This window comes from Miniopterus schreibersii, assembly GCF_964146895.1.
Source record: "Miniopterus schreibersii genome assembly, chromosome: 11".
Lineage (NCBI taxonomy): Eukaryota > Metazoa > Chordata > Mammalia > Chiroptera > Miniopteridae > Miniopterus > Miniopterus schreibersii.
Genome location: NC_138111.1, coordinates 15,502,853 through 15,515,171, shown reverse-complemented (window position 1 = coordinate 15,515,171; position 12,319 = coordinate 15,502,853). Strand labels below are relative to the sequence as shown.

At 50.2% G+C, this 12,319-nt stretch overlaps 1 protein-coding gene across 1 annotated transcript in view; it reads left to right on the top strand.

Annotated features, from left to right (window-relative positions):
- Positions 1 to 12,319, top strand: part of GGTA1 (glycoprotein alpha-galactosyltransferase 1 (inactive)) — a 50,465-nt gene that overhangs the window by 16,804 nt on the left and 21,342 nt on the right. The window contains exon 2 of the mRNA XM_081150577.1: positions 11,977 to 12,092. The gene's annotated coding sequence lies outside the window, so the exon portion shown is untranslated. The remainder of the gene's footprint in view (positions 1 to 11,976; positions 12,093 to 12,319) is intronic.

The following is a 12,319-nucleotide window of genomic DNA, read 5'->3' as shown; positions in this document are numbered from 1 at the left end:
TTTGGATGCCTGGAATTTACTTTATAAAAGTTTAGCGTATACAGTAGGGGCTACTATGTGAGCACTGCCTGGACCGAGCCAGTGCACAGATGCTAAGATAGCAAGCCAACCAATCAACTCTCAAGGATGCAGAGTCCAGGGTCTGGGCCCAGAAAAATGATTTTTAAATGGGGAAACAAGTGACTTGTATATTATAATGAATGTCACACATGCACTCACACTGCTGAAACCAAAGTATTCATGATATCTATGTTTTTATGATGTGCGGATGGGTTAAAGTAACGGTCAATCACTCCCACCCTTGCGTGAAGATGAGATGGGATCCGTCACCTGTACCAGCCGGGAGCTCCGGGTTCTGTGGAATAGATGGCAGACAGAATCCTGTCTCTGGAACCCCAGAACCTGCCTCCGTGGGGTTCCTAACCTTTTTTGTGCTATGGACTCCTTTGGCATCTGATGAAGCGTACAGACAGACCCCTCCTGAAAATGTTTCAAAATGGAAAAATAAAATAGGATTATAGAGGAAATGAGTCATATGGAACTACACAGTTGTAATATTAGCGAATTATATTCATTATAATTTCAGCTCAAACTGAGTGGCTTCTCACCTGTAAAATGGGGATGATCCCAGTACCTACCTCACAGAGTTTAGTGAGACCTCAGTAATGAGTATAAAGTGCTTAGAACACGGCCTGGCATGTAGTAAGCCATCAATAAATAGTAGCATTTGCTATCATTATCATTATCATTATTATTAGTATTATAACATAGGGTACAGGCTTCTGCTCTTTGGGAGTTCACAATCTGCCATACATATATAACAGTAATTAAAGGTAGAATTAAAGACTTAGGACTGAAGCCCAATGAAGGGCAAGAGAGAGTGAAATGGCCTCAGGCTGAAAGTGCACCATGCAGTGACTAAGCTGTTGTGCCAGCCGGACTTAGGTTAGTTCCGGCTCTGATCTTAGCTGTCTGAGCATGGGCAAGAGATATCACCTCTCTGAGCCTCCGTTTTCTTCCCTGTAAAATGGGGATAATAGTAAAGTCTACTTGACAGGGACGCTGTGAGCTACGTCTCTCTCCCTTCCATCAGCCGGTTAACTCACATGTCCCTCCTGAGCCACATCCCCTTCCTTGACTTTCTGGCCCACCCCCATCACCAGTCAGTCTCTAGCTGCCAATGAATCCAGCGAGTTGCCATCTCTGCCACTGTCCCTGGGCTGCTGAATGGGACTGTGTCGCTGGCTCTGTTAGCCACCTCAGCAGGGTTGCCAGGCTGCTTGGCACCCAGTGTCCTCCCCCCTGGTCAGTGTCCTTTCTCGGTGCTCATGGCATCTGCTCCTACCCTGGGTGGCTCTCAGGCTGCTACTTGCCTCAGTTGCTCTCATCACGACCTAGCTTCCTATTTCATAGGAAAGGGAGGCCGGACAGAGCAACATTCGAACTTCCTTGTCACTCCTTTCAAATTTGGCCGAATGTTCACCTGTCTTTGGATTTAAGGAGGAAAAATGCCCACAGGACATTGGAGAAGTGCCCTTGCCCCTACTTCACTTTCCTTCGTTCCTGCAGGGCTCTCATGATGAGGAGGGCAGAGGTTTTATAGGGAAGTGGGTAGACTGATATCTAGAGATTATCCTACTCTGTGTGAGATGGGTGGAGTAGGTTACACTGCAGTAACAAATAAGCCCTAAATCTTAGAGGCCAAACCCACAGAAGTTTATTTCTTACCCTAATTAATAGGAGCATCTTGGGTCAGCTGGGGGCTGTGCTCCTCATTCAGGGAGCCAGCTGATGGAGCAGTCACCCTGTTGAATGTACCCCAAGGCACAGAGAACCCTACGATGTCTCGCACTGGCAATGAAATGCTTGGGCTTACTCGTATTGGTCAGGCTGGTCACACGGGCCAACCCAACCACAAGGGGACCAGGAAATGACATCCTCCCATGAAGGCGGAGAGCTGGAAATGTGTGGTAAGACACTGAGGGTACCCCAGGTGGGATAGTCTCTTCTGTGCCTAGTGTGCTAACATCAAACTCGACGAGCTGCTGCAGTCACACAGGCAGGTCGGCCTCTAGGCTTTCCCCTGCGAGTGCCGAGAAACCACAGCCAGAGACGCAAGGCTCCAAAGCCACCGCAGCCCCACGTGCCTGGCCGAGGAACAGTAAGGCACCTGCAGCTGCCAGTGTCTCGGCGATGAATGCAGCAGCCGGGAAGAGAGCAGGCGATGCCGCTGAGAGCTCTAGGTGCAGACCCGTGGGGAAGGCAGGGGCCATGCGTCCAGTCAGGGTTTCCAAACCAGGCTTCCTAACAGGCCCATGTGACGTTTCCTAAGTGGGGAGCGTCTTTGGGTGTTTTTACTCCATTTCTGAGCTACTTGATGTTTGTGTTTGAGTGAGGGGTGTTCTTCCTGAATTGAAGGCCTCACATATCTTCAGTCCATACACAACAGTCACCTTTTCCCTGTGGCATTTCTGTGCTCACATCAGAAAATCCACCGGTGCGTCCCCATCTCATTCCAGAGCAGTGGGGGTGGGGAAAGGAAGTCATGTGGCCTCCCTGGCAGATGCTTCTGGGGTTTTTTAGGTGGACTCAGATAAGGAAACTTGGGAAGGAGACCGTTGACTACAGCCCCCAGCCTTTCCCCTGAGTTCATAAGTTTCCTGGGCTGTGGTTAAGAGGCAGTTTGTGCTGGATAGGTGTCATACACTTGGGCACCAGTCCCAGGCTCCTCCTGTCCTTGCCCCGTGGCCTGGATAGGTCATTTTCCTTCCTCGGGGCCTCAGTGTTCTCATCTGTAACATGAAGCCTCTCAGAAGACAGAGGACACACTTGAGAGGAGAGTGACCTGTAGTGAGGGTGCTCCTCCAGCCACATGGGCAAGGTGGCATGTGTGACTGCCCTCTGAGTCCTCCAGAAGTCCATGGAGCTCAGAGTAAGGGAAAGCTTGAATGTCTGAGGGTCAAAGGACATTCACCTCAGTTCCAGCATGTGTTTGGTGGCAGGAAAGTTGTGTTCTGGGCTCAGCTTCTCACTAAAGACCATATTGGCTGATACATATAGGCCTAGCAGTCTGAGCAGTGCCTGGCACATGGTAGGTGCCAATATTGGCCCTAAGGAAGTTTTATTGAATAAATGAATTAACAAATGAACACATAACTTCCCTCAACTTTGACTCAGTAGCTTACAGACTTTTTGAGGGGCAGGAGGAGGTTGGAGAAATTTGTGGCTACAGTCCCCAGCTAAGTCATCTTGGGCAAGTCACCAGACTCCCCCTGTGCACATGGTGAGAGCAGAGCCCACCCTGCCTCAAGGGCCATGGTAGGGGCTCCAGCTAGTGGGAGGATTTGAAAACACCTCACGTAAAGGAAGAGCTGTTGTTTTCAGGACACAGGAACATAGTGGTCTCTTTGGGGACACAGAGTAGGTGGTGCCAGAGTCTGTGAGGTGGAGAGCTCTGGAATAATCATTAATGGGAACTGAGCAGCTACAATTTATGGGCCACTTGCTCCAGTACCAGGCCCTATGCCAAGCACTTTATGTGACCATCTCATTTGCGATTGTCTAAGAGAGAAGCATTGTTATTCTCATTTTACAGAGCCCAGAAGACTCGAGTGATTGCCCAAGGTCATGCATTTCATCAACACCCAGGCCCGTCTCACTCAAGTGCAGGCTCTAACCTCTATGCCATCCTGCCTCCTGCCCCATGAAGAGGTGGAGACAGTGCTCGTCTCTCAGCACCAGTGATAGTAATACAAGTTGCCTTTTTTCAAAGTACCTACTAGATGCCAGGAACTTTACAGATGTTATTGGTCATCCTTTAAACAACTCAAAGAATAAGAATTATTATCTCTGGTTCACAGATAAGTAAACTGAGGCTCAGAGAGTATGAAGTGACTTACCCAGGGTCACACAGCAAGCAAGTAGGGGACTAGGATTTGAACCCAGGCCTGTCCCATCTCAATAATAGGTGTGGAAAAAGCCATCTCCATGGTGGACACAATTAAGGGTTGTTCTGATTTTGTTTTGTTTTTTGTTTTTTGAGCTCATTGCTAAGGTTCCTTACCATTAGAAATTAATTCTTGAAAGGCCTTGTATGTTCAACTCAGGTTATTACAAGAGACCCAAGAAAATCTAGTAGAGAAAAACAAACAAACACCCAAGACAGAACAACCTCAGGATTTTCTAGTCAATTCTTAGACTTTAACTACCTGCTGGCTTGCACAGGGGGAGCAGTGAGCACTGAGACGCTCCCATCATAGGCATAGAGGGGTGGGGGGAGACAGAAATGCATCAGGAGGGACTGGGCTTGCACCCTCTCTGAGCAGTCACAGGAAAGACTCTGGGTGCTAGAGAGGGCTACCTAAGTGACCAGTAGGTAGTAAACCCAGGCCCTGAATCCTAGAATGTGGGAGGGATCCTGAAGAGGACCTCATTGAACCATCTGGATTTTATTGAACCATTTTTACATAGAATGACCCTATGATTCATCCTCCAGATGGGCACACCTATGGGACTGAAAGGGGGCAGAGGACATTATTAACCTGTGAACTGCTCTACAGCAGGTATAAACCAGAGCTGTACTAAGGAAAGCAGTTTGTGTGGTCATCCTGATTTTTACACCAGGAGGGGTTGCTTTAAAAAGGCAAAGCACAAATAGCAAAACTAGGGACTGGTAAAACAAAAGAATAGAAGATGGGGCCCTGAGGTAGAGAGGAGCAGTGACCTCCGCCGGTGGACATCCGTGCAGCCCCGCCCGGTAGCATGCTGGCAGTAGCTGAGGTCTGTGGGTACCATTTGGGATTTGTGGGCACATGCGTTTCTCTCACCCAACTTGAATTTGAAAAGTGCTGGAAGTGGTCTGATTCATTTCTGTTCCTGTTCCTATCCCACCACCATCCCAGGTACTGAGGAAATGCCCTTCAAATGTTTATTGATAAATGCTGGTGGGCACTGCTTTCCTAAAGTGTGCCAGGAAAGATGGAGTTGGGTTGGAGAGGAAAGAGTCTCTATCTCTGAAGAGCTGTCAGGTTCAATGGGAAAGTCAAGGCTACATGGACAAGTAGAGCTTATTGGCTCTGTGATCTTGTCTGTGTTATTTAACCCCTGAACCTCGGTTTCCCTGTATGGGAAATGGAGATGGGATTACCGATTGTAGTAAAGATCGAATGAGATGGTGTATGTAAATGAACAGTAGCCTTTATTATTATTAATGACCTTCTGGGAAGCAGAGCTTAGCTTCACACTGAAAAGATGTGTTTTACAATCAGATTAGTCCAGAGATGAAATAGGGTGCCCAGGGAAGTGGTGAGTTCCTCATCACTAGAAGGCTTCAAGCAGAGGGTGTCTGGCATGGATGCTGTAAATGGGGTGACCATCTTTGGGAGGTAGGCTGGGCCAGCAGGACACTGGGAGAGCTGACAGGTTGGCACTGCTGTAAAAGCCTGAGGGCCTTGAATGCCTGCAGGGACAGGGACCTGTTTGATTCCTCATTTCATCCAGAAGACTGTGCCACTGGCCAGCCAGGGGGCGCGGGGACTGGGAGCCGGCCCCTTGAGAGCCTGCATCTGCCTCTTATCTGCCTCTGGGAGAGAGGACAGAAAAACAGCCTGGAAACTTTCACTTCTCCCCTGTGAAATGCCCCTGGCTGGTTCCAGGGCCTCTTGTTTTGGCCGAGGGAAGGGAAGGCTTCTTTAGAACTTGACTCTGCCGTTCTGGCAGTAGCTGGCTCTGCGTTGGATTAGGCACTGCTTTTTGGTCTCCACCCAAAGGTCGCGATCTCCTCTCCTGACTTCTCCGCAGCCTCATCACATGCCTATGGCTCAGAAAGCACCAACAGCCTGGAGTCTGTGGCTGGGTGTGACAGGGGACACAAACCCCAGAACTGGGATACAATGAAGAATAAGACACACTAGCCGCGCCTTTCCATCCAACAGAGGGGGGCGGGATGGAAAACAACCAGGCGCAGCAGGGAGCTGCCTGGAGTTGGTGGCAGAGCTGGGAGCAGGACCTCTGTGTGTGCCACACTTCTGTTTGCCTGGCAGTCCTTGGGGTTCTCAGACAGCTGCACCCTTGCTAGCACACATCTAGGCCTCCCTCTCTCTTCTGGAGGCAAATGGGGCCAAAGGTGGTCCGATAAGAGCGCTGTGGGGAGAGAGAGGCCAGCTCAGAAACTAGGCTGGACTTCAGCACAGCTTACCCAGCTGCCTGGCAGTCCGCACGCTGCGTCCTGGCAGCATTTCTCGCCTGCTCCCTTTTGTTCTGGTTCCCCTTCTTCTGGTTTCAGGGAGGCGTCCGTTAAGGATGCCCGCCTCGCCCTCAATCAGCACAATCAGACCTGCCCGCTCTTGCTTCCCGCTGGCAACTTCCAAATCGGGACCCACCCGGACTGCCTCTCGACTCCTTCGCTGAGCTGGCTCCAGCAGGTTCTTCAGACTCAACACATCTAGAAAGGAACCCATCAGCTCTCCCCACTCCCAGCCCCTTCCAATCCATTTGCCAGTCAACAGCAACGCCATTCACTCTGCTGCTTCAACCAGAGACCTGGGAACCAGCCCAGGGTAGTTTGGCTAACTTGAGTGAGCTTTGAATCACCTGCAGACCTTGGCGGACACAGGTTCCTGGGCCCCCTCTGGGCGGCCCGATTGCTTGGGGCTGGGTGGGCTTGATGCTCTATTTCTAACAGGTTCCTGGGTGATGCGTTCGCAGGGCACCCTGAGTAGCACTGGACTGGACTCATGTCTGTTTCACTCCCTTGATCCCATTGCTCACTCTTAGTGTTAATATTATTATTGCCATCCATTTGAAAAGTAGTTAATATTTATTGAACGCTTAGGTGCCAAGCACTGTACTAGGCATGCGTTTAGCCTACAAAGATGTATGAGTGCCAGGTGCTGTAATGGGCACTTTCACATGGGACAAAACAGACAAAAGTGTCCACCCATAGCGTTGACATTCTGGTAGAGGAAGAAAGAAATCTAAAACATTAATAAGTAAACTATAAAAGGAAAGTCATTTTTAATACAGGAAGCTCCCACCTAGAAGGTGACATTTAAGCCAAATTTGAAAGAGAATTGATTTCATGTAACCCAAGGTCTCAAGATGCCCCTTCTTTCATTTCTCTCAAAGCCCTCTTGTCTCCCAGTTCAATCGGATGGTTTAGGTCTCTACCCTTTCACCTGGACATCAGCCAGCAGCTCCCTGGCTGGTCTCCTTGGCTGGAGATTTTCCTTCTCCCACCCACCCTCGGCCTGCAGCCATGTAATTCTTCTAATAAAGCAAATCATGTAATTTCTTTGGCCTAATGTCACTGAAGGATTCCCCAGTACCATAAGGGTGAATGCAGATTCCTCAGCACCATGGGGATTCAAGGCTTCCAGTGATGATTCCGCACAGCCCCCCAGTTTCTCTGCCACCCACACACCCCACCCACTCTGTCTCCATATTTAAGCTGCTCTGGATTAGAACTTGTCAACTACCTACTTCATCTCCCAAACTTATCACCAACCCACCCATCCTGTATCCTTCCTTTTTGCACAAGGCGAAGCATCTTCTACCTGTCTTGGGGAACCCCTCTATCTTCCCCTGCAGGACTGCTCTTCAACACCTATCCTCTCCCTCCTCTGAATCTCCAAGCCTTTGTCTCCTGGGCTCTGTCTCCTCAAGGCGTCCCCATTGTCGGTAATGTATACTCTGGAGTCATCTGCCTTTTTCTCCAGGGCCTCTCTAGCTGGCCCCCTCTCTCCAACCCTTCCTGCTGGAAAGAAAGAGGTCCTTACACTTGCTGACATCACTTTCTCACCTGAAGTTCATTTTGTGACCCACTGCAGTTTGGCGCCGGGTTACAAACGTAGAAGCAGAAGCACAGAAAAAATTAAATAAATTACCCAGGATTGCATAGCCTAAGAGGCAGAGCTGGGACTCAAATCCAGCCATCATGGCCCCAGGGTGTATGCTTGTAACCACCACTCTACAACTCCTCACCCCCTCTAGAGGTGGGGATGATGTTCATCCCAGACACAGGGGAGGAAGCCAACCGGATTGCTCTCTCACATGCAAACACCAGCAAGAATGTCCTTTGTAACCTCCCTGAACATATTTAGGATTAAACAAATAGTGACAGCCTGCAACCTGTTGGTCTGCAGTGTTCTCTGCCAAGAACAGTTAATCCTCATATTTTCACACAGGTAAGCAGGGTGGGGATCTTGACTTTCATTTCTCCCAGCAAGAGGTGGTCTGGGACACAGCCACGGCTCCCCACAGCCCCCTTGGCCGCAACGCCCAGGCCCTGCGGTCCTTTGACTTGGGATGTGGCAGATGGACCAGTACTAAATGCTGGCTGCTATCTGACACACCCAAGGACTATTAGGACTGAAAGTGACCATCAAATGATAAGATTATAAATGATGAGATTAGTCAGGGCCGCCAATCCCGGTGCTGAACTCCTACCTGGATAGCCTCTGGCCTCCGTTGATCAGCAGAGCTATGGGGCCTGAGGCTCATTTGCTATGGTTCTCTGCCTCTCAGTTAAGGAACAGCCTAAAGTGTATGCTCCTTAATTTTGAGAGTCTGAGCAAGAGAGTTTCAGGGGAGGAGGAAGATCATCTGCTTTCCAGTTTGCAGGCTCTGTCGAGCTGTGGTTAAACAGCCTGGAGTCCACTGACCTATAGAATGTCCCCTGGAAGCAGCTGAGGGGAAGAACAGTACCAGACCCACAGCTGGTGACAGTGAGCAAGTCACTGAGGCTCCCAGAGCCTCCTTTGTTCCCTGACCACCTGTGGGTGATCCTGAGGATCATCGAGATAAAGAAGAGGCTGCTTTATAAACTGTAAAGTGGGAGACCCATCTGACCCATGATCAGTGCTTGCTTGTCCAAACGACCAGTTTATCTCAGCCCAGCTCCTTAGCCTCCAAACTCTGTTATCTTTCCCATCCCATTGACCTTAGGTCCACATTCATGGATCCTTTAATGCAACAGACCTTCCCTTAACCCTTAGTGAGCTGCTTGGTGGTGCTTGGTATTGGGGCAGGGAACCCAAGTGAAGGAAAAGGCAGGGCTGTCCATGGCCCTGTGGCCCTTGAGCCAGTGTCAGGGGGAAGACAATACTTGAGAGAAGGCAGCTTTTAGCTGGAAGGTCCCTGTTCATTTTTGTTCTTAACATACACGTGAAAAAGGCACATGTGTGATGAGTTTTCACAAAATGGACATAACTGTGTAACCACTACCCAGCTCAAGAAACAACGTGACCAGCCTCCCCCTACCCCAGGATCCCTGGGCCACCTCCCAGACTACCACCCACATCCTGACTTCTAGCACATAGATAGGGTTTGCCTATTTTTGAACTTTAAATAAATGGCATCATCCAGGGCTTCTTTCACTCAATGCTGTGTGTGTGAGATTCAACCTGTTGATGTTAGTAGCTGTCGTTGGTTCATCCTCAGTGCTGTGTGTAGAATCCCAACAAGATCACAACAGATCTGGTTTTGGGGTTTTGTTTTGTTTTTTTTGGTAACTAACCATGTTTAAAAAACCTTAGCCAATGTTATAAAAACAAAACATTTAGAGTAATACTTGTGAATGCAAGCATAATTTACTTTTTGCCTTCTGTACATAATCATCTTTGAAATGCTAAAAGTGAGTTCCAACTATGGTTCTTTTGAGAAGCTGCAGCACATGGGATGATCTACTGATTTACCTTCTCAAAGTATTCTTTGGAAACAGTTGGATGTGGCTTGATCGTAGGAGAATCCGGGGTCCAGTTTGCTGGGCAGACTTCTCCATGGACTTCCACAGACTGGAATGTCTTCACCAGGCCGAGGGTCTCTTCCAGCTTTGGCCCGCTGGGAGATCACTGACATTCAAATGCTTGATGATGCCATTGGGTCCTCCTATGGAGGACCCATGAGTGCAAGACCTCTTAGTGCAAGACCAGGAACTTCTAACAGCACATTGTAGTCTCGGGAAGTCTGTTTTGTTGTTGTTTGTTTTTTAATATGTTTTTTATTTTTTTAGAGAAAGAGGAAGGGATAGGGGGAGAGGGATAGAAACATGTGAGAGAGAAACGTCATGGGCTCCCTCTATACGCCCCACTACTGGGGATCGAGCTCGCAGCCTGGGCATGTGCCCTGACCAGGAGTCAACCAGAACCAGTGGCCTCGTGGTGCATGGGAGGACGCTCAGTCCACGGAGCTAGTCTGGGCTCGGGAAGTCTGTTCCGTCGAACCTGATAGTAGTGCCATGTCCACATGGCCCAGGCTGCCATGCTTCCTCCGTGCGCTGTTCCAGGCAAGATGGCTATAGCGGGGATTCACCGAAAACCCAACAACGTCACCGTTCTCATCACGAAACTCATTGGCTTTGTCACGAAAAGCAATAATTGCTGTAGGACACACCACGGTGAAATCCAAAGGATGAAGAAGCGCACCAAACATTTCTCCTTAAAGTCACCTAGGCTTAGTTCTTTGAACTCTCCGCCAACAATGGATGTACCCCTAAAATAGGGTGCGGGCTGGGTGATGGCAGGAGCTCGGCCTGAGGCAGTGGCGCTGAAGGCAAATTTCGCTTTACTGGGAGCAGAACGCAATACACTCGTGGGCATGTCCTTCAAGAGGCAGCGGGCCTAAGGGCTGCCGAAGGGCGGAGGCAGAGATGCCACCACCAAGGCCTCCCCAAGCCCAGGCCTCAGCCTCATGGGGGGGTCAGAAGCCCTGGGGGGATCCAGACCAGAGGAGGCTGGACCTGTGCGGAGGGGCCTGGGGTCTGTTCCACTTGGGGGTGCGCTGTTAATGCTGCGGTCCATGTCTCTTGGTGAACTTCTGTGCGTTTTATTTGGGGTATAGACCTAGAGCGGAATGAGTGGGTCGTAGGTGGGCATTTGTTCCGCTTTGGTCCACGCCAGCAGGAAGGATTTAAGGGAGTGTGGGGAAGAATTCCCAGCCCCTAAAGTTGGTCCACCAGCTCCTGCCCCTAGAGGAGGGGCTGTGAAATGGGCTTTGGAGAACAGGAGGAAGATGCTGGGTTAGGCAGCGCTGGGTGGGGGTGGGGGTGGGGGTGGGGGTGGGGGTGGGGGTGGGGTGGGGTGGGGGTGGGGCAGTCCTTGGCTCCTTTCTGCCGGGTTCTGGTCCCCTCTCCTTGGCCGGGGCTTCCAGCCTGTATCCTCAGCGGAGCCTGGGCCGCTGGGGAGGGAGGAGGTAGCAGGGCTTTCAGCTTCACTTCCCAGCTTCAGCCCGAGCACTTACTTGGTGGCCTCTGGTTCACACAGTGCAGTTCTAAGAATGACTTCATGTGTTTTCTTCAGTGTTTGAAAATGCACTGCTCTAAGGTCCCTTCCGGCTGGAAAATTCTATTTTGGGAGCAGGAGGTGGGGGTGGGAAGGGTTAAGCATTATTCAGCTAAAGAGCCCGGTTGGGCCTTTTAAAGTTCTTGTAGCTCGGTTTGCAATGCGGGAGAGCTCCTAACATTCTATAAAAATAATGTTCCAACAAAACAGCTTCCAAAGCCTAAAAGATGAGAGGACAGGCTTCACTCCGAGGGACATTTAGGCAGCGTTTCGGCCACAGTCTTCAGGACGCTGTACTTCACCCACCCCTCTGCATTTAAAAGTTTATTTTTTATTTATTTATTTATTTTTTACTTCTCCATTGGCTGTTCCTAGTAGAAGTCACTTAGGGTTGTTTGAGTTCAGAACAGTTCCCATTTTGGCCAAGGAGTGGGTGACGTGGGCGGCCTGTGCGTCCTCTGGTGTGGTGGCCTTCCCTCCTCCAACAGCGAGCCTAGTTTGGACCAGTAGTTTCACTTGGTGAAGGAGGCCAAGCCGCTCATGGGCCCAGAGAGAAACGTCTCTGCCTTGGCGTGTAGCTCTGAGTCAACAGGCCTGATAAATAGCCCATTTCCCAGGGCCAGCAAGGAACAAAGCCTCTGGCTGCTCTGGGATTTGTCTGCCCCACTCCCCCTGAAACAGCTGTTTATTCTTTTGACAGGAGTTGGACCACAGCACCTTCCCTTCCTCCCGGCCCTGCCTCCTTCTACAGAACGGAGCTCCCTAGAACTTTGTTGTTTTGCCTTTTACTCTGGGGGGAGAGAAGCAGACGATGAGGTATGTGAAACGTTGAGATTATTTACTTCTGCCTTGCCGGGGTCACTGGGGGAGCTGGGAGCAGGCTTCGGCATGATCTACCCCAGGAGGACCCTCACTCTCCCCAGCGTGGGATCTAGAAGTGGGAGCTGGCGGGATGTCACGTCACTGTAAGTCCCGCTAGATTTTGCTTCCCCTGGCAGGACCTCTTGGGGCTGTGGCTGTGGCCTGGGCTTTTCTCTGCAGGA